The 27,171-nt window shown below is 51.2% G+C and overlaps 1 protein-coding gene across 20 annotated transcripts in view; it reads right to left on the bottom strand.

Annotated features, from left to right (window-relative positions):
* PKNOX2 (PBX/knotted 1 homeobox 2) overlaps positions 1-27,171 on the bottom strand; it is a 309,255-nt gene that overhangs the window by 106,298 nt on the left and 175,786 nt on the right. For 3 of the 20 annotated variants that reach the window (XM_077894040.1, XM_077894038.1, XM_077894037.1), the window contains one exon: positions 17,093-17,208. The exons of the other annotated variants lie outside the window; for them this stretch is intronic. The gene's annotated coding sequence lies outside the window, so the exon portion shown is untranslated. The remainder of the gene's footprint in view (positions 1-17,092; positions 17,209-27,171) is intronic. 20 annotated transcript variants of the gene reach the window in all.

Genomic DNA, 27,171 nt, shown 5'->3' with positions numbered 1-27,171 from the left:
ACTGCTGATGGCAGATGGCCAACTGCTCCCCCTTCCAGCTCCACAGCCAAAGGTCCACTGCAATAATTAAACTGTGAAGGCACCAGAGTCCATGGGGAGTTCTGGGAGCTAAGCTGCCCCTGCCACAATCAGCAGCCCTGCCCTGGTGGGGGAAGGGAGGAGAAGATGGTCACTATTTCCTTTCACTGCAAGGGAAAGGAGAGGGTGGCACCTTATCACTGTGTCTGCCCAACAGAGCGTGACCCCCCTGAGGGTAGGGAATGGGAGGGAACTATGAAACAAAGGGAAGACTCTGTATGATGGAGTCAGTGTTCTCCAGGGCACCCCAGCACTCTGGCTCACAGATCTGCCTCCAAGGGAGGTGCCTAGAGTCTGCTTTCCTCACTGTTGCTCCCTGCTTTCCTCCAATGCCTTCCGAACCCTGACAGTAAACCCTAAGACCTTAGATGCTCTATTCCTATGCTCAAAAAACCTTATTTTATCTTTTTTTAGGTTTGAGAGAGGGAGAGAGAGAATGAGAGAGAGAGAGAGTGCATGAGCGGGGGATAGGAGTAGAGGGAGAAGCAGATTGCCTGCTGAGCAAGGAACCCAATGCAGGACTAGATTCCAGGTCCCCAGGATCAAGACCTGAGCTGAAGGCAGATGCTTAACTAACTGATCCACCCAGGCACCCTCAAAAATCTTATTATTAAAAAAGATATTGGCAGCCTGGGTGGCTCAGTGGTTTAGCGCCACCCTCAGCCCAGGGCCAGATCTTGGAGACCCAGGATCGAGTCCCACGTCAGGCTCCATGCATGGAGCCTACTTTCTCCCTCTGCCTCTCTCTCTGTCTCTCATGAATGAATAAATAAAATCTTAAAAAAAAAAAACAAACCCGGTCAGGTAGTTGAGACCTTTTGTGATATGGCTCCTACCTCAATCCCCTGGCTTATCTCTCACGTCTCCTTCAAGTCGGGGAATGGCAAACTATACTCACACCAGATCCTGAGGCTGTTTGTTTTTGCAAATAAAGTTTTATTGGAACATAGCCACACCCATTTCTTCACTATTGTCCATGGCTGCTTTCCTAAAGAGTGGGAGAGTTGAGCAGTCGCAACACAACACCTGGAATATTTACTGGTTGAAACATTTCATGAAAAGTTCCTTGGTCCTGGTCTAGGTTATGGGTAAACTGTGCTCATCCTCTACTATGCAGACCCTATTCATAGATGGCTCCAGGCTCTTGCTGGTTCTACTCCCCAAGACTGGGATGCTCCATTTCCCTGTTCCAGTAGTGAAATGTGGCTCATTCTACAAGGACACCCCTTATATATTATTTGCTCTGTGATGTCTCCTCAATTCCCATTTAAATATTGCTCACACCTGTGTATAGCCACGACATGTTGTTAGGATGACCACACATAATTTATCACCCAAACTGGGACAATTTTGAGAATGGATGAGACCACGACTAATAATTACACAGAAATTACAGCTTTCAACTGAGACCGTCCCAAGCAAATGGGGTCATCGGGTGGCCCTACACTCAGCGCTTTGTTTATTCTGCCTTCTAAGGGTCAACTGTTTATATATCTAACTCCCACAAAAGCCAGAATGCTCAATGACAAAGACAGAGTGTGTGTGTGTGTGTGTGTGTGTGTGTGTGTGTGTCTGTGGCTGGGGTGGGGGGTGGATGTTGACCCTGAGAGTATCCATATATATAAGCTATGATCAATTAATGATTGCTAAAATGAAAAAAGGAAGGGCTCTGGTCCTGAATGAAACAAAAGCAGTTTCTTTAAGAGCAGCAAGCTGGAACAACCAAGGACAGAGGAGCCATTAGCCAAATAGAGAGGCACCTGCAGCCAGCGGAGGGTGCACACTTGTGTCACTGTGCAGGCACACTCAGAACAAGAGGCCATGACAGTGCCTGATCCCCTCCCAGGGACTCCCACCTTTCTGCTTCCCTGGCCCCCCTGCAGCCCCCCACCTTCCTCTTCCCAGCTCTGCCAATCCATGGCTCAGCTGCTTTCCCATCTCTCAGGATGGCTTGGGGCCGCCATATGCACCAGAATGCTGGTCTTGCAATGGCCAGAACAAAGGAGGGGCACCACTTCAAGGATGATAGCTTATTTCTGTGGGTTTTCGGCTGAGGCTGAATACTGGGTGTTCAGAATTTAGATATACCTCTCCCTTCATAAAGCTCCAGCATATTCTATGGACTTCCTAGCTGAAGTCCATAGAAGCGGGAGCTAGGAAACGACAAGAAATGAAAAAATGAAGATGACCCATTTAACATATTGATACTCTCCCATCTGTTCTCTACTAAACAGCCAGGGAGATCTTTTTGAAGTGTAAATCCATTCTATTCCCTCCCCCTCTTCTCCACAGTTCCAAACACATTACTGGTTTCCCGTTGCTCTTGAGATCTGTCCTTAGCCTAGAAGTTTGGGTGTGTTTTGGCCCAGCTGACCTCACCTGCTTCATCCACCTTGCTCGTTGCTTTCCAGCCACCCAGGCCTTTGGTCCCTCAAATAGAATATGCTTCTTCTGACCACAGGATCTTTGCACAAGCCATCCTACCTTCCTGGAAGATGCTCTTTTCTTGTCCACTTTCAACTAGTAACTAAGCCTGCTTCACTTTCACAACTCAGCTCAAGCTACTTCCTCAGGGGAGCTATACTGAACTCTTGGGGCAGGTGAGGATCCTTTGTACATTGCATTTCTTAATCCAGTTTGAGTACTTGATTCAGTTTATAATTATACATTCATTTATGATTATTTGAGCACTGTCTAGGCTATAAGGCACTGGGCTGTAAATTCCACGTGGACCGAGACCCCTGTTTGTCTTGCCCACCTTGAATCCCTAGCACCTAGTAGTGCTCCAAAATGTCAGTGGAATGATCCTCCGCACCAGCCCAAGTCAAAGATCAGGAAGGTGACCTCTGATCATTTCTCAGTGTAGTGAACAAAAGTGATTGGAAATAAGAGCTATGCATTAAATTCTTCTCATCCTCTACTTTCAGCTCTTTCTCCTCCTTCTCCTAACAAAGCTGTCTCTAGGGACCTATTGCACAGAAGGCCACATAATGGAGTTTACACAGGCCGAGGTGGTGGCTGTGAGTTCACAGGATGAGACAGGCAACAGATGTGGACAGACCCATAGAGGGCTGATCAATAACCAGGAAAGGAGGCTGGGCCAGGACCAACCAGATGGGAATGACGAATTTGTAGTAGGTCCTGTTTTTGATGTGCTCCTGCCCACAGCATCTTAGGCTCAAAGAGAACCCAGAGGGGGTCTTCTCTACTCCATAATTCCCTCCCTCCTTCCCTCCGTCCCACTCTCTCCCTTCCTCCTTCCTCCACCTCCTTCCCTTGCTGTTCTATAGTATTCTTTATGCCTAAGGACATCTTGACCCCACTACAAGGCAATCTTCTTGAGGTTAGGGACTGTGCCTTAAGTGACTTTGCATGTCTCACCAAGGACCAGCACACAATGAATATCTGTGGACCCTGTCCTTATCTGGATGGTGTGCAATGTGGCAGTGACTGGGGTAGAGAGCCAGAGAACAGCTTTAAGGCCTGGGTGTGGGGTAGTGCCGGGGAGGCCATGAGGGCTCTGTGGTCCCAGGTGTGCAGACAGGGTCAGCTCTTGGGCCAGACAAATGCTGAGGCCTTCAAAGCCCAGCCCACCACTGGACTAAGAAGCTGCTCCTCCATGGGCCGGCTCATCTCTAGCATAGAGCAGGTCACTATGCCTTCTGGGGTCTGGAGAGAGAGGCATTTACTCACCGTCCCCCACCCCAGGGGCGCCAGGGGCAGCCCGGCACTTGTACCCTGGGGTGGGGCTAAGCAGAGGGGCCCCACCCGGCCAGGGAGAAAACAAAGCAGCTGCCTCGGTGCTGGCACCAGGCCCGCTCCCTGTGAAGTGAGGCCTTTGTGCTGGGCCAGTCAATAATAGAAAATGCAAGTGGTCCAAGGTAGCAACTCGAAGCCCCTGGGCAGGATGGGGCAGTAGCCCACCAGGTCGGGAGCACAGGGATTAATAACGCATCAATTTTAATGCAGGGAGAGGTTTTTTTTCTGCTTCACAAACAGCAAAGTGAATGTTTGAGCATCCTGGCAGGGGGTTAATGAGGACTCTGATTAGTTATTCGGATTTCTCTACACTGCCTCAATCCATCCTACTAGGGAGGAGAGAGAGTAGGAGGTGGGGAGGGGGAGGGCTGCAGATGAGCCAACCTCCAGTCTCTGAGCGGGTTTCAGCCCCCAGAAAGGAAAGCGACACCCCACCCCACCCTTCCTCTCCACTCTCCACACACTGTGGTAGGAACGAGGGCTGGAGGGGGTTTGGTGGTGACCTGGTCCAGCCCCTCGACCAGAGGGAAGACCAGAGGGGCAGGATTCCCCAGGCACACCTAGGATGAATGAGAGCGCTTGCCCAGGCCAGAGCCCAGCCCTGCTTGGGGCTTTCCACCAAAATTCCCTCACCCTGCTCCTTCTTCCCAACCCAAATTGAACATTCTTCTCCAGAGTCTGTCTGAGACCCCCAGCCAGGGCTATCCGCTGGGCTGGTGGACCACAGGGAATCTTTATCAGAATTTCTCTGCCTCTAGCCCAGGCTGGTTCCCTAGGATGGCCCCCGAGGAGGGGGAGCCTCTCAGCCCTGCCTCCTCTGTTCCCAGCTGCCTTCCCAGCTCCCCGCATCCAGCAGAGCAGCTCCCGGGGAACCCCAGCACAAAGCCACCAGCTCCCTCTGGCCAGGCCTCCTGCATCAGCCCCTTCCCCTCCCTGCTGATTCCAGATCAGCGACAGGTCCTGCTCATTTGGCTCCCAACACGCAGGAGGGCACACAAGGGGGGCAAAAGCATGCAGAGACACAGCATGATCTCAGGAAGAGAAATCGCCAGGCCATCTGGACAGGCTCAGTGCCTTTCCTGCTATTACCACCAGACAGACTTGTGAGCAAGGGCTCCCCACTCCCCTCCTCACTCCCAGGTCCCAGTCCATCCCCTGTGGGACCCGGAGCAGGATCCAAACCCAGATCCACAAGAGATGTCACAGCGGGACACAGCCCCTGAGTTTTTCTGAGATCATCTTAGTGTCACTTAAGTCCTTAAAATGCCTCTTTCTGGAGGCATCAACCCCAAATGCTCAAACAGCACATTGAGAGGCCCCTTCGACTCTCCCAGCCTGAATCTACATATCCTCCCTAAGGTCAGGGTCCATCATCTTGGCATCTTCTTGGCATCTTCTTGGGATTCGTGCCCTGAGGGGCTTCTCAGTGCTGCTGCCCTAAGCCTCCGTGATCTCTTCTAGTTCATTCAGCAGCAGAAGGGCTGGTGTTTATTGCCGGTTCCTGTGTGCCAGCCATTGTCCCCAGTGTGGGACACACACCACACGCATGATCTCACCGACCCTCACTGACCCTGTGGGGTAGGTGCTTATATACCTGCGTTCCAGCCCAGCACAGTCCAACAGAACTTTCTGCTGGGAAATGTCCTCTGAGCTCTCCAATATCGTAGACACCATGTGGCTATTAAGCACTTGAACTGTGGCTGCTGTGACTGGGTAACTGAATGTTTATAATTTCATTTCATTTCATTCTAATTTAAATAGACACATGTGGCTGGTGGCTGCCGACTTCAACGGCGCAGCCTCGCAGGGTCAAGCAGCGCGGTCACTGTCACCCAGCTGGTAGGGGCCCGGCTTCCCACGGGGGCGTCTGTGTCAAGGGCAGGTGTGCGTCTCCCCGATGCTGTCTATTATTATTTATTATTATCAAGCACATTAGAAACTAAGGCCAGAGAAGGCAACGAAATGGTCCATAATCAGCAAGTCTAGAATGCTCTCCAGCCCCGGGTCTGTGAGGATGCAGGGACACCGTGCGGGATGCGAAGATGAGTAGGGCAAGGCTCTCCCCTCAAAGTGCTACTAATTCAGTTAAGAGACAAAAGGAATTCTACTTGGGACAGGGGTTTTCAGCGCAGGATGGATTGAGGTGGGATGTTGCCCAGACATCCCGCAGTCCCCCAAAATCAACCTCGCCCAGCTATCAACTCCATTATCTCCATTCTGCCCGCTTCCCCACGTCGGGTTCTCGAATGTTCTTCATTTCGGGTGAACGGTACCATCACTGCGGCAGGCGCTCAAGAATGAAACTTGGAGGGACGCCTGGATGGCGCAGCGGTTAAGTACCTGCCTCAACCCAGGGCGTGATCCTGGAGTCCCGGGACCGAGTCCCGCATCGGGCTCCCTGCATGGAACCTTCTTCTCCCTCTGCCTGTGTCTCTGCCTCTCTCTCTGTCTCTCATGAATAAATAAATAAGATCTTTGAAAAAAAAAAAAAAAGAATGAGACTTGGAGGCGCCTCCACTTTTCTTTTCCCTTCCTCCCTGCTTCTCACTTTCTACTTCCTAAGACGTGTTGAGGTTTCTTCCTAAATGTGCTTTAGAGACCCCCTCCTTCCCATCCCTACCCTCTATGCCCCCCACTGCCCCTCAACCTGTGGCTTCCTCCTGTCACCTCACCATGGGCTCCAGCGTCTTGGAGGAATTGGATGATTTCTTGGGCCTCTGCACTTTTGCATCTGCTCTTCTGTCTTCCTGGAAGACCCCTCCTTGCCCCATCTGCTCGGACCACTGTACGTAACTAAAGATTCGGCTCAGGGCTCTCTGTCCCTCGAAGCTGCCTCTGAGCCTCCTTACCTCTCTGGCAGGATGCTTCCCCCTCTGCCCTCCTGTGACTCAGCTCACCTCTTTTATGCCACTGGCCGTGTAGGTTGTAAGCACTGGCATGTCCCATGGTGTCCTCTCAGGCCAGACATAGTGGCTTTGTCACTTCTGTGCTCACAGGGCCTGCGGTGGATGGCGCACAGTGGGAGGGAGGGAGGACGGCACAGATGTGTTGGCACCAGCTGTTATCTGAGACCTACTGCACTTTCCCCTCCTGCCTTCCCTGCGTCCCACGCACACCACCTTTCTGCATGAGGAGGCTTGCGGGGAAGTTCCCTGAAACATTCCAGATTCACCTCGCAGCCTGCCCTCCCGGGGCAAGGTGGGGTGACTCCCCAGCACCTGGCACTCAGTGAGAACCCCGATGGCTTGGAGGAGTCTCAAAACAGGGTTGGCTTCAACCCCAACCCAAACCTCCAAATGACCTTATCAACATCTCTCCCTTGGCCTCTGGGCTTCTCCCGGTTCCCTCCCGGAGGCTCGTGGGTAACAGCGGCATCAGGCACTGTCCACCGGCACCTCTGGTCCCTCCGAGAGAACTTACCACACGGTGCACCTGTCTGGGGGCCAGAGTCATCATATCGACATCGTTCTTTGCCATACCCAGTGCTCCACCCCTTACAAAGCAGCTGCTGCCCCATTTCTCATTTGAGCCTCAGGACTCCCCTTTGTGAGGATGGAAGTTAGACGCTGTTCCTCCATTTCACAGACGAAGAAACAGAGGCTCAGAGGGATTAAGAGACTTGTCCGGTCTAAGCGCTGGATCCTAGATTCTAGGTCAGATCTTTTGATTCTAAGTTCAGTGTTCAACTTACTGGGAGGATGGTGATGACTGAAATAAAGGATCACAGGGGAAAAACATGCTTGGAAGACTAAGCCGATGGGCTCATTTGAGGGTACGTGGGGCTCGGGGTTTTGAGGGGACACTGGGGGCAGAGCAGAAAGCTGGGAATGAGTGTCTGGGGCTGTGCTCTACCCCCACCCAGTCCACCAGATGGTCTAGCCATGCAAAGTCATCTGCTGTTCTCCAAGCACCATCTTGCAGCTTTACCTTTGTGCTTTCCTGAGGAATTTATAGCATTCTTTGCATCTCTGACTTCTGATAGTCTACCCAGCCTTCCACGACCATTTCAAATGCTACCTTCTGCAAGAATCTTTCCTGGATCTTCCCCGGGGAAAAAATGGTCTCTCCTCCCTTTGGGCTCTCACAGCACTTTGTATCTCCCAGCGCTGCCAACTTTGTCTCATCCCAGTTAGGGCGACGGTAATTTATGTGTCTGCCTCCTCCACCGTGTCTGAGGCGGGGACAATTCTTGTTCACTTCTGTATCACTCACAGTATCTGGAACTGTGCCTTGGGCATACGAGGTGATCCAAACATATTGGTTGGGTTGAATTGCATTGCTAATTATATTTCTAAGGAGGGCTGGTAAAAGAAGGTAGAGTTAATCCATGTCTTTCTAATGGTGAATGTGAAATGTCACAGACATCTCATCTTTTGTCCTCATTCTCAAATCTGAGCTTGAGGATGATTTAAAAGCACATGTGCAAAAGATGAAAGGAGGGGCTTATAAACAAGAAGCAACAAAAGAGTAGCCCGCACCTGTTAGAAGTGTGCTAGGAAGGCCAAAGCCCAGAATGCACTGGTGTCTGAAAACACCCCATCCCCCACAGTTCCCCTCTCTTTTCTCTCTTAAAAAGCAATACTTGAAGCAAAACGGAAGAGAAAAAAAAATCAGAGAGTGAGTAGCTACGGTCCGGGCAGACATATGAGGTTACCAGATAGCAAAAGGAAAGCAAACAATTTAACTCCCACTTTGCTTTGTTATCTTCAAGGACAACAATCATCAAAACAGAAAAATGATTTCTAAAAGGTTCAAGTTTGAGATAGGTGAGGAGATGGTAATCGAGCAGCTTATGGTGTTAAGTAAAGTCAAGGCCAAGGACACCAGCAAATCACACCTCAGAGCATGGAAGGAACTTAAGGAGAGGACTGCTGAGCCATGGTTAGCTGTCTGTGAACTGATGAAAAGAAATATTTTGGGGGTTTTTTGTTTGTTTTTTAAGAGATGGAAACATGCAAAAGTCATCTATCTTTTCACAAAGTGGCTAATAGATTCTGGAAGCCACATAACTGTAAATTCAATATGAATTGCTAACAAAAATTCTAAATTGAATTAATTATGAAAGAAAGAAGTGATGACCAAGAATCAGAATAGCTCCACTGAAAACCGATCATGTTTAACTTGATTGCCCTTTGTGAAAAAAAAAAAAAAAAAAAAAAAAAGCAGAAATCCTAGGTTGGCAGACAAGGAAAATTCTGAGAAGTATGTTGATTTCAGCAAGATACATGATGGCACCTTCCATGATATCCTTCTGGGTAAGATAGGCTGGTCTGGGGCACCTGGGTGGCTTAGTCAGTTAAGTATCTGCCTTCAGCTCAGGTCATGATCCCAGGGTCCTGGGATCGAGCCTGCATCGGGCTCCCTAGTCGATGGGCAGCCTGCTTCTCTCTCTCCATTTCTTGTGCTCTCTCACATGCTCACTCTCTCAAATAAATAAATAAATAAATAAATAAATAAAGTCTTTAAAAAAATACATAGATTGATCTGAGGAGTAAGTTGGACGAGAGAATAGGTAGGTGAACTTTTAGCGAGATTGTGATCATCCCTCATCAGTAGTGGCCAGCCGATGCCAGTGTGGTGGGAGTGACTGGCTCTGTGCCACTGAGTGTCTTTGCCAGTGAGATCTGCATGATGTTGTAGAAGGTTTGCTTATTCTACACACTGGGAGGGGTAGTTAATGTGTTTCCAGACAGAATTAAGATCGAGCTCATGAGGCAGGAGACACAGGCTGAAAGCAAGGAGATGATGCTGAAGAAAGGAAAATATAAAGTTATACTGCTTGAGGAAACGGCAAGGTGTACAAGTGAGGGGGGTGGAGCTTAAAGCCACTGCATGGGAATAACAAAGAGGGAAGTTTGGTTGAACATTCCATAGGTACCAGTGTTGTGGCGTGGCTGCCAAAAAAAAAAAAAAAAAATGTAATTGCAATTGCAATCTAAGGCTGCATTCCTACAAGTCCAGGTGAAGGTGGCGATGGTTTAGACCGTGCTGGAGGGTCACGCTTACTTACTTTATCAGAGGAACACTGAGACTATGAGTGCATCAGGGAGCTAGGCTAGCATAAAAGGTATCTACCCGTTAAAAAAAAAAAAAAAAAAAAAGGTATCTACCCGCAGCACAGAAGACCCAGAGAGAGGCATGAGCATTGTCCTCAATGTTTAAAGTGCTATGACAGGGATGCCTGGGTGGCTTAGCAGTTGAGCGTCTGCCTTTGGATCAGGGCATGATTTCGGGGTCTGGGGATCGAGTCCCACCTCAGGCACCCTGCAAGGAGCCTGCTTCTCCCTCTGCCAATGTCTCTGTCTCTCTCTGTCTCTCATGAATAAATAAATTGAAAAAAAAATAAATAAAGTGCTATGACACAGAAGAGCTATTGCTCTTACACTCTGCTGTCCAGAGCAGAACTAGGACAGGAAGGTGGAAGTGACAGAGACATAGTTCCCCTTTGTGTCCTACTGCGAGAGCTGCCCCAGAGCAGAGCAGAGCAGAGCAGAGCAGCTGCCTCCACCAGGAGCTATCAGGAGGACAGTGAAAGCCTGTGTACTGGAAATGCCTTCATATCATGGCAGGTTAAACCAGTTGACCTCTATGACCCCTTCCGGCTTAGGACATGATGAGACCCCTGAGTGAGGAAGGTGTTTCTGATTGGGGCAAAGCCTCTCCAGGGTCCTTCCAATACATCGTGGAGGTCATCATCTCCTTGGCCAGCGTCATAAATCTGGTCCTGCGTTCTGGGGAATTACTCTTGGGAGAGATGAGCGCGGTCGTGACATGTGGCATTTGGAAAAGAGCCAACATTTTCCCCTGTGCTTCTCACAGAGATTCCCTGTCCCCACCCCCACCCCCTCCAACATTTCTGGGAGGAGTGTGGCTCCATCTTCATCTTCCTCTGGGGCGTGAGCAGAACTAGGCAGAGGTGGGAAGGGAAGGCAATGGTGTGACTGCCGCCTCTGGAGCTCAGAAGGCCAGTGAAGCTAGCAAGGCCCAGCCCAGGCACAAGCCAGAGAGCTGACCACCATGGCCAAGTGCATGATGACAAGCTGATAACTTGTCAGAAGGGGAGAGCAAGAAGCAGTTAGGGAGCACATTCCAAGGAAGGCCAACCCAATAGCCAAATGGTCTCCCTGGACCATACACTCAACACCCATTGATACAAATTAGGTATCTGTGAGGGATTCTTGTTTCCAGCCCTCCCTGGGTCTTTGCTCACAAGGCTCTGTCTTCTCAACTGTCCTCCCTCCCTTCGGGTTTGCCTTTTCTGGTCTTGCTCATCCTTCAAGGCCTATCCTTTGCATAACCTTTTAGTTTCTAAATTGAAGTCATTTCCCACTGGAGCACTCACTGTGTTCTGCCTTGAAGTACGTGGAGTGATATTTGTGCCTGGTATGCCTCCTTCATCAGGAAGCAAGTTCCTGGAGGGTAAAATAGGTGCCTTTTGCATATTATTAGTCTCGCATTAGTGGCAACGTGGTGGCTATTAGAGCACCGCCCTCATGGTCCCGAGTTCTGGCCTTGACTTGGACAGCAGATCCTGTAGGCCTCACGTTCCTGAAGAGTGAAGTGAGTACAGATCCCCAAGTCCACACCCTTACGATTCTATTCAGTAAATGTTGTCTTGAGGTATTTTCCTGTATCACCATTGTCAAACCCTGTTCGTCCTGTGGTCTGCTTTCATTTCTGGATTTTTTTCTGTTGTCATCGCTCCTCCAACCACCCATCCATCCCTCCGTCTGTCTGTCCATTCATGCACCCTTACTTTTAACCAACATTTATTGAACATTTGCTTTGGACTAGGTCACCCAAAAGACAAAGATGTATGTACCGTTCCTAAGAAGAGCACGGTTATAGCAGGGGACACAGCCACGGGAGCGAGTAAGAGCGAGTAACACGCGTACAGGGGGATGCGAGCTTTATCAGAGGTGAGCAGGAAGTGTGCTGGGCCCCCAGGGGAGGGATGGACAGGGAGGAGGAGGCGGATCACAATGCCCAAGCCCCTCCTAACCCCCTCAGCTCTGTCTCTGACCCTGATGACTTGAAGCCTTCTCCTTGGTCTCTCCTCCCAACATGGTACCGAGAAGAGAGGATTTGTGTGAAGCAGAAACAGGGTGCAGAGGGGCGTGTCCTCCCGGTCCACAGGGAGCCTGTGGGGCGGTGCAGGGGGGGCTCTGAGGTCCAGGGTCTGCATTCCCCAGCCGCTCCCCTCTCCCTGCCCCCACTGCAGCAGCGCGCTCGGTGAGTCATTTATTCCTCCATAACATTTGCTCGAAGGAACGTTGCCGCTGAATTATAGCTGGGACCATTATCTCACAATAACTGTCTGGGAAATGTTAATGTTAATGCATGGATCATGCAGAATGCCACATTAGGGGTTTTATGGTGGACATAACATTTTTATGAACTTTTTCTCTGGTAGCATCAGCCTTTGATGGAAAGAAAAGAAAAGAGGGAAGAAATAAAGGCAGAGTGGGGAGGAGGAAAGCAAGCCGGGCGGCGGAGAAGTGGCCCTGGGAGCACAAGGGCCATTTGATGGCCCCTAAGGCTGACCCCCCCCAGAGCTGCTCCCACTGGGGGGGCCGCCCGGCAGCGCGCCAGCGGACTGAGTATCTTTCGTGTTGGGTGGTTGGGAGTGGGGGGCAACCAGCCAAACCGGCAACTGGCAGGAGACAGGGTCTACTTGGGCAGACCCATAAAACTTTTCAGCCCTTTCAGCCACCTGCTGCCAGGCAGGCATTTGGTGCCAGTGGGGGCCAAGGGAGGGGTGTGGAGGGGGTCCCGGGCTCGGTGGGGCGGCCACCATACCTTCCGGATGAGGGGACGGTTCCCTAGCAGAGCAGCTTTGGGGGCTCACCTTGGGGAGTGACGGCTAATGGCTTAAGGAGATTTTAATTTCTGCCATTAAATGGAAAAAAAAAAAAAAAAGGAAAAACACAATCTTGGGAATGGCAGTATTTTACACCTGGCTTTTAGAAAGGACTAATAAAGGCAGTGTTTAGCATTTTATATCCTTACTCAAAAATAACGATCTTTGGTTCTCATCTCAGACATATTTTAAGTGAGCCTGTGTCTTCTACCTCCAGAATATTCTTTCAGAAGGCTGGATTTATGGCTCTGTTCTTTGCCTGCCCTGGGCTCCAATTTAAGCCTCGTAACCACTGCATTACGGTCAGTTTGCCTCTTCTCTTCCCTCCTCTCTACCTTTGCAGTCGCCCCCGATGCTGTTACTGCAATTTTTCTTCCAGACAGAGTGCTGTTTAGCTCCTGACCCTGCAAGACACCTAACACCTGTTTACAGCCATTCCTTTGAGCACATTAAAACTCGGGCTGGGGGTGGGGTGGCAATGCTGTTCCGCAGCCCCTTCTCGGGTGGTGTCAAATCCCCACAAATCACCACCCCGGGAGGCTCCCTTCCCACCCCCCCCTCCCCACCCGCAGCAGACAGTGAGTCCCTCTGAGCCAGGACAGGTGTGTGGTGGGGAGGCTCGAGAGGTGTGTATGGTGCCCGAGGCAGGAGCGGATGCAGAGAGTTGGCAGGAGCCTGGCTCTCTTTAAGAACACATTTGTGGGCTTGCTGAGAAGACCTGACCGGTGAGCATGGTCAGTAGAAAGAAAGGGTGCCTGCAGGCCAGACCTTCCAGGTTCCAGCTCTACAATGGCCTATGACCTTACTGAGGTCACTGAATCTCCGGGGGTCATTTTTCCTCCGGCTCAGGCCAGATGGCAGCTCTCTGGGTCTTCTGAGCCAGTCTGACTCTGTGACCTGCTCAGATCATCTGGAGGTTGTTTAGGTGGCTTTGGGTGTCTGGTCTAACCTTGAGGCAAGGTGAGTGCCACAGACATTGGGCTGGATGAGTCTAAATCCAGGCTTCACCACTTCCTAGCTCTGGGAACAGAGCTTTTTAACAAACCCTTGGGGTCTCTATGCCTGCACGTAAAGAGGAAATCACAGTGCATATCTCGTAGGTTGCCAAGGTCAACATGCCTGCGAACACCCTCAGCAGTTTACGCATGTATTACACTTGACTTATATATTATGTCTGCTATTCCGCACTAGAATGGAAGCTTTGCGAGGGTGGGGATTTTGCTTTGTTTTCTTCACAGATGTATCTCTTATGCCTTGGCCAGTACCTGGCACATCGTAGGACCTCATTCAATATTCAGGGAACGGATGAATGTCAAAGAGTGCTGGGGCAGATCGGAGTCCCTCAGTATCCCCACTTCCGCCCCTAAGTATGTGCCCTAAAGCTCTCCAGAGGAGGACATTCTCCAGGCTCTGGGGGCTTTTGAGTCTCTTGACATAAAATGCCAGTTTAAGGAGCATCGAAGGCATTCACGACCCAAGATGTAAAAGGAATTTGCACAAGCCCTCACGTCTGTTCTGGCGGATACCAAGAGCAGGTGTACCTGAACCAGGCAGCAGGCTGGGAGCCCTCCCCTATCCAGAGACCCCCTCCCATCCTTCCCCAGGCCGCTCCCCTCCTTCCTGAGCTGCCACACACTCGCTCCTGGGGACCCCTGCCATATGCTCCATTCCAGCTCTAAACTGCGTGCTAATTGTTCTGAATGAACAGCTCCAGCTGGAAAAGCAGGCAGGCCGTTTACAGACCTTAAGATAACACCCAGCTTCCCGTAAGTAAGGGGGGTTTCCAGGGAAGGGGAATGGAAAGTCTTCCTTTCAGGGCCAGAGCTGGGCGAGACGTGTCCCTGGGGCTGGGGCTGCGGCTGGGGCTACAGTCCAGGGTATCAGCTCTTCTTGATCTCTACCCAACTGAACCCATTTCAAAGCAGCCCCACCTGAGCAGCCTTCCCTGTGGCGGCCCAGAGCCATCTTGCGCCTCCTGTCCAAGGCCCAGCTCCCGGCATGTGTGGAGAATCTCCTGTAATGGTGTCCCTTGTGCTTCCAGAACCCGGCCACATCCCTGCGTTCTCTAAGAAGCCTTTCAAGATTGGCTCACGTTAGGCCCCTCATTCAGAGAGGCATTGTGCATTGCATCTATTTGGGGAAGTGGGGAAGGAAGGAGGGTGGATGGAGGGTGGAAACGGGCTGGCAAGGAACGACTTGCTCTGCCACGGAGGACTGCCTTGACAACCTGCGTCACCCTGCACGTCATCTACGCGTCTTTTTGTGTCATCCTCCTACTGCCTGTCCCTACACCGCACACCCAGTTTTCGCCGAGGTTCTGCAGTGCGGATTTCAGCTTTGTCCTCCATTTCCATCCACGTTTCCCAAAGAGGGAAGGAGAAATGCGTCCAGGGCAGTTTTCTGAAGGAGGCGCCTTGAGGTTGGGAAGAACCTGGGGGACCATGACACTGAACTCCCTGATTCACTGAGGAGGAGGCGGAGGGGGCTGCGGGTCTCTCCCGGCAGGGAAGGACTCACCCCTGCACCCTGCCTTCTTCCTCGTGCCTGGGGCCTGCCTGGGGACATGCCAGGGAGGACGGGGCTGTGACCACAGCTTGGGGACTGGGGCTCAACGCCAGCTCTGCCACAAATGAGCTGTATGGCCTCAGGCGTGTCACTCAATCTGTACCCCCATTTGCTCATCTATAAAAGTGAGGGTGAAGCAACGCTTGCTCTGCTTACCCCTCAGGGTGGTTGGAGGGTCAGAAGAGAAACAAGTGTGAGAAAACAATGAAAACCGAAAAGCAGGATTCAAAAGTAAGGGATTTAGGTTATGCTTATTTTCAAGGCTTGGAGTCTTTCTTACCTACCGGGGGTTAAGGTTTTGGAAGAGGTAGAGAAACAGCCATCTGCGTGAAAAAAAAATATCTGCCTGGTTCTCCCCACCTGGCATAAGAGCAACAAGGAGGGCTGCTGAGGAAGGCAGAGGCTTGGCCTGCTCCGCCTGTGTCTCTTCTAGAGGCGGGAGCGCACGGAGGTCTGATCCCCGAGCAAGCCGGCTCTCACACGTCTGCCTGCCCCGAGTGGAGCCACGGGGGAAGCTTTCAGTTTAACAAAAGGAAGAGCAGACTGGCCATGAAATGCCTGTGGATTGGTGGGCCGGGTGGGAGCTGGACAACTTCAGTGTTCTGGAGGCTTCTGCTGCCTCCAAAGTCTCTCACAACAGACATTCCCGGACTTCTGAGACGCTGCTGGGAAAGGAGGTGGCGAGGGCACGGCGAAGGGGAAACGGGCCTCTCTTTGAGGGGGTGTTTAGCCAGAACCTCCTGGCTCTGGCCCATGTGCCTGCCCTGCTTCCCTGTCAGGCACTGTTTGTACATAAGACTTACGGCTCCTGGCAACGGGCCTGACTCGGAGACAGCCTTGACCCTGGAGGGCCTGACCCAGTCCCCTTGGCCCCATGGCCCCACCAGTACACTGGGTGGCCAAGAAGCCCTCGACAGTCAGCCTCTCTCCAGCCAAAGGAGGGCAGCAGGGGAGGTGAGCCAGAGGCCAGCTCCTTCCCTGGAAGGCTCTAAGCCCAGCTTCGGCTACAGGCCAGCCTGCTGAAGGCAGTAGGGGAGGTGGTGGTCAGGGGGAGCTTCATGGGCAGAGAATTACACCCATATGATCCCCGATCAGACATGGCCTCAGTTACTCAAAGGATTGCCAGAGTCTGGGTCAGCCCAGGGCCAGAGAGTTGGCTCAGGTATTCTCTGCCTCTCCAGGCCCAATTTCTAGGTCTGATGGCTGAATGTGGCCTTTTGACTGGTGCCATTCACGCTTCCTTCTCATTGCATGCAATGCCTTTCCTCCCCTCCTCTGCCAGTAGAAAGTCTACTCATCCTTCAAAGTCCAGCTCAGATGTCACCTTCTCTTTGAAGCCTTCCTGGATCTCCTCCAGGCAGCAGAGGGTGTCACCCACTGCTCTGGATTCCCCTGGCAGGCAGAGTTAGCTGCTCCTGAGATGCCGTGATCACACTTAGCACACAGTCAGCAGCAGGCCCTGAGCTCCCTGTAGCACTGAGCTCACCAACATACCCTGCGATCTCCAGCGGCACCACGCACAGATCCCTGCACACAGTAGGCACTTAAACATTCACAAGCATGCAAATGTGTAATTGCATACCTGCCGGGGCCTGAATACATCTGTGAAATGAACACCCAGAAAGGAAGAATTGGAAAGATGGCTGAGCGTCCTGAAGGTTGCCCAAGGAAAGCACCTCTGCCTACCTCTCCCTCTGCCTGCCTCAACCCCAAGCCCAGAGCCCACCAAATCCAAATGGTTTTTTATCAGCGATGAAACAATAGATGATCTTTTGACATTTCCCGGGCTGTTTGGAAGGAGGAAAGATAATATGTAATAAATTCATATACTTCTCTGTGTTTCCTGGCTCCAGCAGCTATATTTCCATCTCTTTATGCAGGAGTCCTGGGGAGCTGAAATCCTTGATAATGCCAAACAATTCAACACTTTTTTCTCTTTACTCTGTCTGCACCACAAAAAAAAAAAAAAAAAAAAAAAAAAAAAAAATCGACTTTATGCTGGCAGCTGTGGGAAGTGAAATCAGATGCCACATTCCTTCTTGCATGCAAGAGAAGTCAGTTCTGCTTTGGGGGCCCCGTCTCTACTGGAGGGTCTTTGGGAAGGAGAGCTTAGGACCTCATGTCTGATTAACCCAAGGTGAAGGGCAGTCTGGCCCCGCCTGCCCCCGGGGGATAGGGACTCGTGGATCTTGCACCTGAGGTGTCTAGGACAGACTGAGCCATTTTCTCTCTGTGCCTTCTATCTCCACCGCCCACGGTCCTTTCTCAGACAGTCCCAGCAGTGGACCGACTACATCTGATCTGACTCCAAACAAACACTCTCCCAAGCCAGAGCAGCCCAGGGCCCTGGAGGTTAGTGGAGCAGGCTGATGCCTTTGAGCTCAGACTCTCAACTTGAACAGCGCATTTCAGCCCAGGGCTGAAATCAGCATCCATTAGCAGCACCTTCATTTCTCAGAGAAGGGAACTGGGGACAAGCTGGAGGACAAGGCTTAACCCAGGGCCATGCACCGCAGTCGGCTAGAGCTTCAAACCTCTTCTCTTGACCTCTAGGCTGGAGATTTATCTATTTGTCCGTCTACCCTTTGAGTCCTCTAACAAATCTTAAATGCCTCCCATGTGCCAGGCACTGTGTTCAGGTCCCAGGAAGCTTCCCCTGAATCAGGGGAGCTTTGCTTTCAGGTTTTCCTGTAGAGACATAATGCAGGGCTCTGCTCGTTTGGATCTGAGTAGGTTCTGCAGGACACACAGTGTGTGGCTTCAGCAGGCATTTACAACACCCCCAGCCTCTCCTTCCTTGCAACTACTTCCCCCCAGGCCCCCTACACACACACACACACACACACACTCACCTACACTCCAGCCATCCTAAAGTGCACTGAGTACCCCGAGGCAGTGCTGTGACATCAACGTGCCATTCCTTCCTTCTCATATACTAAAGAGATATGGGCTTGAGATTCTAAATAAGGGATTTGAATCTTGGTCCCACTACTTGCCAGCTGGGGGGACTGTGGCAGGTGACCCCTCTGTGCCTCAATGATCTCATGTGTAAAATGGGGATAATCATGATAACACCCCCAGGATAAAAGAGGATTAAATAGAATAATACACACGCAGTGGTTAGCACAGCGCCTAGCACATAGCATTCAAACACCGCTTGCGGCTGTCAATAGTAGTTGTAGCCTGATAGGGAGTGGCCCAGAGAGGCCTAACTGGAGTGGGAATAGAGAGTTCTCCAGCCCTAGCCTTGGCCAGCTTTGTTCCTTCCAAAGCAAAAGGCGCTATTCCAGAATGAGGGTGGGAGCCACTCGTCTCGGCTTGACCTGCTTCTCGTCCCCACATCCTGCCCTGTGAGGGACGGCCCTGAGATGCTCTTGCAAGCTTTTTCCCTCTCCTGTCCCTGGGGAGAGTAGGGGCAAGAAACAGTGACCCTCACCCTGGACAGTCAGCCTAGGGGTGATGAGCATCGGTCTTTCATGGGGAAAGAACCATTAGTCTCCCAGGCCATCAGCTACCTTTCAACCCCAGCCGCAGGGAGGGAAAGACAGGGGTGGGGTGGGGTGGGGGTGTCTCAGAAACTGGAAAGAGACTAAGTGCTTTGGGCCCCTCTGGGCTTGCTCTGCAGTTTTGGGGGAAGCACCCAAGTCCCTCCTGGCCCCGGACCTGACTCAGGAAAGCCCAGAGGGAAGTAGGTGGGAGGATGCAAGGGGACTCAGCTTGTGCAATTCCAAGGTTCCTCAGCCACCTGCTTCTGGGTGGGGGAACCAGGGGGCCATGGGGCCAACTTTGGGCTCCTGCCAGTGCCATTTGGTGAACACTTCCACATCCTCTTCTTTCTCTCAGTCTTGGAGACAAACTGGCAGAGATCATTGACCCTATGTAATAGGTTAGTATGTCAAAGCTCAGAGCTGCTGAATGTCATGAGTAAGTGGTGTTGCCAGGATTTGAACCCCACCTATCCTGATTCCTAGTCGAGCATACCTTCCCTCCAACACCCTGCCCTCCACCCTGCCCTGAGTGGCCAGTTCTTCATTTCCCCATGGAGGTAGCTGAGGGGCTCATTGACCTCACCCCATATCCTGCGCCCAGGGAAGGGAGGTCAGCAAGCAGAGTCACACACTCAGACTGTAGCCTGGATTAGAACTTGGCCTGGGGAAACCTGACAGGTGCTTTGGGACTTGGGACTTGAGAATTGATGGCCAGGTAAGGACTGAGAAAGGGAAGAACAAGGTCTGGCCTACAGGTGCATCACGTGGGTTGAGGAGACCCTGGGAAGAAGTCGAAGGTCATGGGCCCCCATCTGAGCTTCCCGGTTGACCACTTCTGACTTGGGCCTACAGCTTAGCTTGCATGCATGCATTCATTGATTCCAAGTATCTCCTCGGTACTTGATGCTGTGCTAACAGCTACCCTTGCAGGAGCTCAGAGCTTGCTACCTGGGAGACCTTCCTGCAAACTGCCAAGGCTAAATGCGCTCAGGGCACTGTGGGAGCACAGGGAAGGAGGCACTGGTTCTGCTTCTATCTGTTCCAGAGTCTGGGACAGCCCCTCTAGCTAATGCTTCTGTGCTTCATTCCAGTTTCAGAACGAGCCCTCCACTCAGGTGGCCAACTGAGGGCCAGGTAGCCCTGTACGCAGGGGTAGGCAGTCGTGTTCCCATGTACCCATCTGTCAGCTCCAGATTGTCCCACATGGGCCTCCGGCCAGGACACTTATGCACAGGTGGCCCTCTGGGCTTATGTCCCTCAGCAGGAGGCCTGATCTTTCTAGACCTCCCATGCCCGTCTATACTGCCACAGTGCAGGAGCTCCTTTATGTCCTCAAGGCCATCTTCTGAAGGATCTGACCCTCCCGTGCTCTTCAGCTTGTTCAATCGGGCCTGTTCCACTAAGGCTCCTTAGCTGCCCTCACTCTATATGGGTCTCCCCAAACCTTAAGGTCCTCCCTTGTAGCAGAGACTCAGCCTGGTGAGTCTCACATTGAGCCTTCACCCTGTGACAGATGCATGGGGTTGCATGGCAGCAAGAACGAGTGATTAAGACTGTTTGTCCTCAGAGCAGTGATGACTGGTGGGAGCTACAGAAATGTGACCACGAGCTAGTGGATGGGGAGGGTGATAGGGGGCTCAAAGAAGGGCCAGGGCCATCCTGGGGAGGAGATGACGCTGAGCTGGCCCCAAACAAAGAAACTAATAGTGGTGGTGAGGAGAGCTTTTCAGACAGAGGAAATAGCATTTGCGAGGGTAGGAAACAGCACAGTGATGCAGGAAATGATGAGAAGTTTGTGTATTTGATGAAGGGGTGGCAGGAGATGAGGCTGGCGAGGATAGAGGCCGGCTGATGGAGGGCCCCACATGCCAGGCTCCGAAGCTCGGCCTTTATCCTTTCAGGAACAGCCAGTTTTCTTGAAAGCATCGCACTCCCTGCAGAGATTCATGTCAGGTATCATCTCCTCCAGGGAACCTTCTCTGACTTCCCCAGAATCACGGACTTTGTGAAAGAGGAGTTCCTTTCTCTTTTACGGTACTCATCACATCACTCTAAGTTTTTGTTTAAATCACTGTTTCCACCACTATTCTGGAGGTCACATATAGTTTTCTGTTCTTTTTTAGGGCCCCCAGAATCTAGCAGGAGGCCTGAAGGTACCCAGGTGCTTACTAAGTATTTTACGGATAAATGAGGGAGAGCATGTTGAAGTCAGATGATTTCTTCACTCCCTGCTCTCTGCCTTCATTCCGAATCCTCAGTTTAAACAGTAAGTATTGATTTATATCTGTACTGATCTATTTCCTGATCTATATCATGGAAATAATAGTACTCTGAGGATTATTGTAAGGAATGATATAAGTAAAATTGTTTAAGATATAAAATCACAGGGCAGCCCCGGTGGCTCAGCGGTTTAGCACTGCCTTCAGCCTAGGGCACGATCCTGGAGTCCCAGGATCAAGTCCCACATCGGGATCCCTGCATGGGGCCTGCTTCTCCCTCTGCCTGTGTCTCTGCCTCTCTCTCTCTCTCTCTCTCTCTGTGTCTCTCAGGAATAAGTAAAATCTTAAAAAAAAAAAAAAGATATAAGATCACATAGTAAGTTCCCCATAAATGCAAGCTTCCCTTCCCTCTCATTCAGTTCATATTTATTACTCACTTTCTATGTGCCAGGCACTGTTCTAGGCACTGGGTTCATAGCGGGAAACAAATCAAACCCTCTAACTTCGTAGGACGCCCTTCTAATTGGGTGAGACCGATAATGCCAGATGGAGGAGATAAGAGCCTTGGAGGAGAATAGGCCAGAACAAAAAGGAAAGGGGGAGTCCCAGGAGTCAAGGTGGTGTGGGGGGGAGGCAGGAAACCCCATCGGTGAGATGCCAACTGAGCAGAGACTTAAAGCGACCAAAGAGTGTTCAGGGCGGGAGGGGTGTGTTGGAAGAACAGCAGGGCGGCCAGCGTGGCTGGAGCCGAGCCAGCCAGGAGACGTGGTAGGCCTGGCAAGGTTCCGGAGCAGGTGAGGCCGCGGGAAGACTGAATTTTCCCTCTGAATGAAATGGAGGCCATTGGAAGAGTGGATTGAGTGGTGTGATCTCATTACCATTTTAGATGGGGACTCTGGCTGGCTGCAGGGGGGTGAGAACAGGCTGAAAAGTTGCGATGAAGGATGACGGGTTGGGGCCAATTGCAATACTCCGGGCAAGAGACAGTGGAGACGGGCCCAGAGTGGGAACAATGGAGAGGAGTCTGGTCCACCAAGGCTTCTGCATTCAATGCTGTAGAGTGTGAGAGAAAGAGAGATGCCAGGATGACCCCAAGGTACTTGACCTGAGCACCTGGAAGCCTGGATTTCTCCTTCGCTGAGATGGAGAAGGCTGCCTGCCCTGCACCAGGTGGTGCACAGGTGGAGAGAACCAAAGAACATTCCGGAAATGTGTATACACACATCGGGCAGTGGGGAGAATTATGCATGGTGCGTATGAGGGAAGAATAGGAAATAGCAGCCTATGAAAGAATAAGCCAAATAGAAGCCAAATGCCAAAATGATACAGACAAGCACGGTTATGGCTGGTCAGGAAGGCGATCACTTGTGTTGGCTCAGGCTCTGAAACTGCCCTTTACAAAAGCCACCTTCTCGCCAAATCCAGGGACCTTGTCTCAGACCTCATTTCCTTTCCACTCATTGTCACATTTGACCCTAGGATCTACCCTCCTCGGTGAGAAGCCGCCCACAGCTACGGCCCCCTCGCGCGGCTCTCCTGTCCTGCTGCTCCAGCTCACGGTGAGCTCCTCCTCTCAACCCATGTACCCACCCAAGGCTGCTGGGGCCCTCATGATGCTCTCTGGTTCTGAGAGTGGTGCGTGCATGCACGTGCATGTGCAAACCCATGCACACATGCGTGCACACATGCAGATTTGATCTGTGACCCTCAGAAGCCTGAGGACTTTTGTCTCAACAGGATGTTTATTTTAGGTGTCCAGTTATCATCTCATGTGCAGGCTAAGCTCAGTACCTCCTCTCTTTCAGCTTTTCAGGTCACCTTGCCGGTTTCTTTCTTTTTCTTTTTTAAAGGTTTTATTTATTTACTTGAGATTGAGCACAAGCACGAGCTGGGGTAGGGTCAGAGGGAGAAGCAGGCTCTCCGCTGAGCAGGGAGCCCAACCCTGGGACCATGACCTAAGTGGAAGGCCACCCAGGCACCCTACCTCACTGGTTTCTGTCAGCGGCATCATGGTTGTGCCAACACTCTGGCTCCAAGCCTCAGATTCATCTTTGGCTTGTTCCTCATCCTCATCCTTTTATCCATGAAGTCATCCAGCCCTATCCCTCCTTTCTGGGAAAGGCTCCCTTATATCTCCTGACTTAATTCCTGCAACACGGGACCCTGTCTCCAGCCTCCCTGCCTGGTCCGTCCTTGCAGAGGCTGTGGCCAGAATGACCTAACTAAAGCACGATCTTCACTATTCCACTTCTCTGTTGGAAAATGCCAAGTGAGTTCTCATTTCCAGCAAGACGGGGCTCCAATTCCTCAGCCTGGTGTTAACTTCTCCCTGTTGCCACTTCTTGCTTTTACCTCTCACTGGACCCCAATACTCTACCCGAGGCCAGCAGTGGGGGGAGCTGGCCGTAGTTGGGCACCTGGCAGTGCCACTCATTATCTCACGGAATCCTCATGACAGCCTTGCGAGGTAGACATTACCACATTCGTTTCGCAGATGGAGAAATGGACCTTATAGTGGACTCTTCTAGTCACTCGGGAAGTCAAGAGCTAGTGAGTAGCAGACCCGGGACGGAGACTCAGGCCTTCTTGACTTTCTAGTTCCCACCTCTTCCATCATACTGTACTGCCCCCCACCCCCACCCCCCATTAACCTTTCCACCGTGGAGCGATGGCTCATGTTTTTCTTCTACTCACTCACAATGCCCTGCCGCTGGGCCTCCCCACCCCACCCCTTCCCCTGACCCCACCTCCCTGTATTCTTTCTGGCCCAGCTCCCGGGTCTCTTTCTCCTATGATCCCAATTCTCCAGCTTCTCCACTCAGCAGGCATTTCTCCTTTCCTTTCATGCCTAAATCAGTTGTTTTCTGTACCTCTCCTCTGGTCACTTTGCTAGGGAATGCTGTCCACTGTGATTGCAAGCTCCTTAAGAGCAGGGGCTTGTCTCAGACTCCTGGAATATCCCACACATTCTGTTAGGCTCCAAAGGAGATAGTCCATAAATACTTGTGGAAATGAAAATATGATAACAACTAGTTCTTTAACAGAAACATTCAAAACAACTTCTAGCAAAAATCGTTTGTATTTCAGTTTATTGTGTTAATTTCCTCTAGTTAACGTGGAAATAATTGTCTGAAATTACAAGTTAAGTAGGATGGTTAATGTTAGGAAGCTTTGTTATTTAAGAAAAATATTATTACAACGTTAGTGGCAGTGAACTACGGAGTTCAGCTTAGGAGACAGCTTCCTTCCTTGACACGCAGTTTTCCATCACTCAGAATATTCTGTAACGCTCTGATTTTTTTCCTCCCTCCATCAATGTCTGAGGAAATGAGATTAAAGGTAATATCCACAGAAAGTTTGAAGATTTTTAAATAAGAGGTAAGAGGCAGAAGGGAGAGGATATTGTATTTCCCCAGGGAGAGTGTGTGTGTGTGGTGTATACACTTGTATATATGTGTGTAGCGTGTGCGTGAAGTTTGTGTGCGTGTGTGTGTGTGTTATAACTACCCCAATAAAAACTGACTTTCCTGAGGCTGGTCAAAGATGAAGACTGATTCTTCCCAAAGTTTGAAAAGATTTGCAAAAGACAAAGACCTGGGGATCCCTGGGTGGCTCAGCGGTTTAGTGCCTGCTTTCAGCCCAGAGCATGATCTTGGATACCCGGGATAGAGTCCCACGTTAGGCTCCCTGCATGGAGCCTGCTTCTCCCTCTGCCTGTGTCTCTGCCTTTCTCTTTCTCTCTCTGTGTCTCTCATGAATAAATAAAGAAAATCTTAAAAAAAAAAAAAAAAAGACAAAGACCCAAGAGCTAGAGGGAGACTCTTTCAGATATAATACCAGAGCGGTGTTTGTCAGGGAGGTCAGACAAGCAACAAGAGGATGAACTACTGAAAAAGGAAGATCTTTTTCAGAGAAAGAAATTCAAATAACGCCTTACACTTGAGTGAGCTCCCTAGGAACAGAGCCCCTCCCCACGCGTCCAGCCTCCCCCTGGAAGACACTCTGCCTACAGAAGGCAAAGGAAGAGGGAGCTACATCTCCCTCACTTGCCCCATTAGTCAGACACCTGCTCACTTCCAACACATGGTGTTGGCCTAAAAAAAAAAAAAAATGTAAAATTTGTTTTTGTGACTAGGCAATTAAAAGCATATGGCCAAGAAGGTAAGGAGTAGAAGCAGCACCAAATGCTCTACATACGCAAAGCTGTTTCTCCCACCTCTGCCCCTGGACCCCCCATTGCTCCACGCCACCCCCAGGGGCAGTTACTGTTACAGCTTGCGGGCCTGCCTCCCCGGGAGACTGCACATCCAGGCAGGTATGCTTCCTCCATAAACGGCAGCACGCAGGACAGTGCTGTTCTGCACCTTGGCCTTTGCCCTTTGGGGTTGGCTTGGACCTAAGCTTCCGTGGTCCACAGTGACTGCCCCCCGCTCCCCAGGTGAGCCCGACAACAGCCACAGTCTGTCCCCGCTCTGGGGTCTGGTTCTCCTGGACCTCTTCCCACACTTCCATATCCCACCTGCACAGCAAACGCGGCTAAACGCCCCGGGTCTTGAACTGATGTACGTCGTCCCTTCCAGGACAAGCACTTGTCAGGTATCATGCAAGTCGGTCTGAGGTCTGGGAGAGCAAAGGAGAAGGGAGAAGGGGGTGACACCTGCTGGGTTCCGACAGTCCTAAAGGGAGTGCCCGCCAGGTGCCCGGCCTTGGGTAGGAGCTGGGGATTCAGACACGAAGCCGGCCTTGCCGAGGACTCGGCAGCAGCGCCCCCAGAACCAGCATCGCTATCCCAAGGAGCTCCTTAAAACCGGGGACGGGCAAGGGTCAGCCCCTTGCCCCCACCCCACCCCCGGGCTTGGGTGGGGGGACGCAGCGGGGGCTGGCACTCTCTCCTCTCCTGTGGCTGCCACCGCCACCAAAGAGACTGTCATTAAAGCTTTGTCCCCGGCTCTCTGATTTACATGTACAAATAATCGCTGTCAGGGGCACGAGCCCCAGAGAGCAATAATAGATTCTGCTGGTAGCAGATGCAGATGCAGGAAATAAAAACAAAAATGAAACACGCTAGCCTGGCAAAACTCAACGCTGGGAGAAATCCTAGGGGGGAAAAGCCTGTGGGGGGCGCGGAGGGCCTATCAGACCAAGTATTGATTGGTTGGTCTGCCACAAAAGCTAGCCTGGGAGTCGGCTTTTTAAAAAAAATTGTGGTCACATATATGACATAAAACATGCCCTTTTAACCGTTTTTAAGCATCCAGTTCGGTGGCATTAATTGCATTCATACTTTTGTGCAATCGTCACCATTACGTTCCCAAAACTTTTCCATCACCGCAAACAGAAACTGTATCCTGTAAGCAGTAACTCCCCATCCCTGCTGTCCTCTCAACCCCTGTAACCTCTGGTCTGCTTCCTTTCTTTCTTTTTTCTTTTTTTGCTTCCTTCCTTTAGGAACTTGGCTATTCTAGAAATATCGTATAAGTGAAATCACATAATACCTAGTCTCTTGTGTCTAGTTTTTCTCCACTTAGTGTCATGTTTTTCAAGGCTCCCCCCGCCGGCCCCCCATAGTAGTCGGGCACGAGAGCTTCCTTTTAGGGCTGAATACTATTCCACAGTGTGGGCACACTACATCTTGTTTATTCACCCATCTGTTGATGGACACTGGCTGTTTCCACCTTTTGGGCATTGTGAACAGTGCTTCTGGGATCATGCACATATTATACAAATATATTTTAGAGGCCCTGTATTCAATTCTTTTGGGTGAAAGTCTGGGAGTGAAATTGCTGGGCCATGTGGTAACTCTCTGTTTAGGTTTTTGAGGAAGTGCCATACTGTTTTCCCCACAGTGGCTAACCTCAGACTTGGAAGGATGACTCAGTCCCTGCTCTAGCAGATGGGGCTCTGGAGATGTTGGTCCTGGTAGACCACCTGGTGCACCTGGGCATGGCTGACCTCTCCGGTCTAGCCGACCTGGCCTGTGATAGTGGAATGAAGGAGAAAGCGTCCAGAGCAGAGGGGTATCAGAGTAGGGTCCATTCGGTCTGTCTTCCAAGTCGCTCCCCCAGCTTGGAAGAGAGCCCACTCTAAGAGCGGGGCAGGGAATCCTACGGTACCCCCCTCACCTTCCTGTTTTTATTTGAGAAAGTGAGGCCCAGACATTTGATGACACCTGACCTAGGTCTCCTGTCCCTTATTTTTTCTG

The sequence above is a fragment of the Canis aureus genome, chromosome 3, assembly GCF_053574225.1.
Source record: "Canis aureus isolate CA01 chromosome 3, VMU_Caureus_v.1.0, whole genome shotgun sequence".
Lineage (NCBI taxonomy): Eukaryota > Metazoa > Chordata > Mammalia > Carnivora > Canidae > Canis > Canis aureus.
The sequence above is the reverse complement of the archived record's forward strand: the minus strand, read 5'-3'. Positions and strand labels throughout refer to the sequence as shown.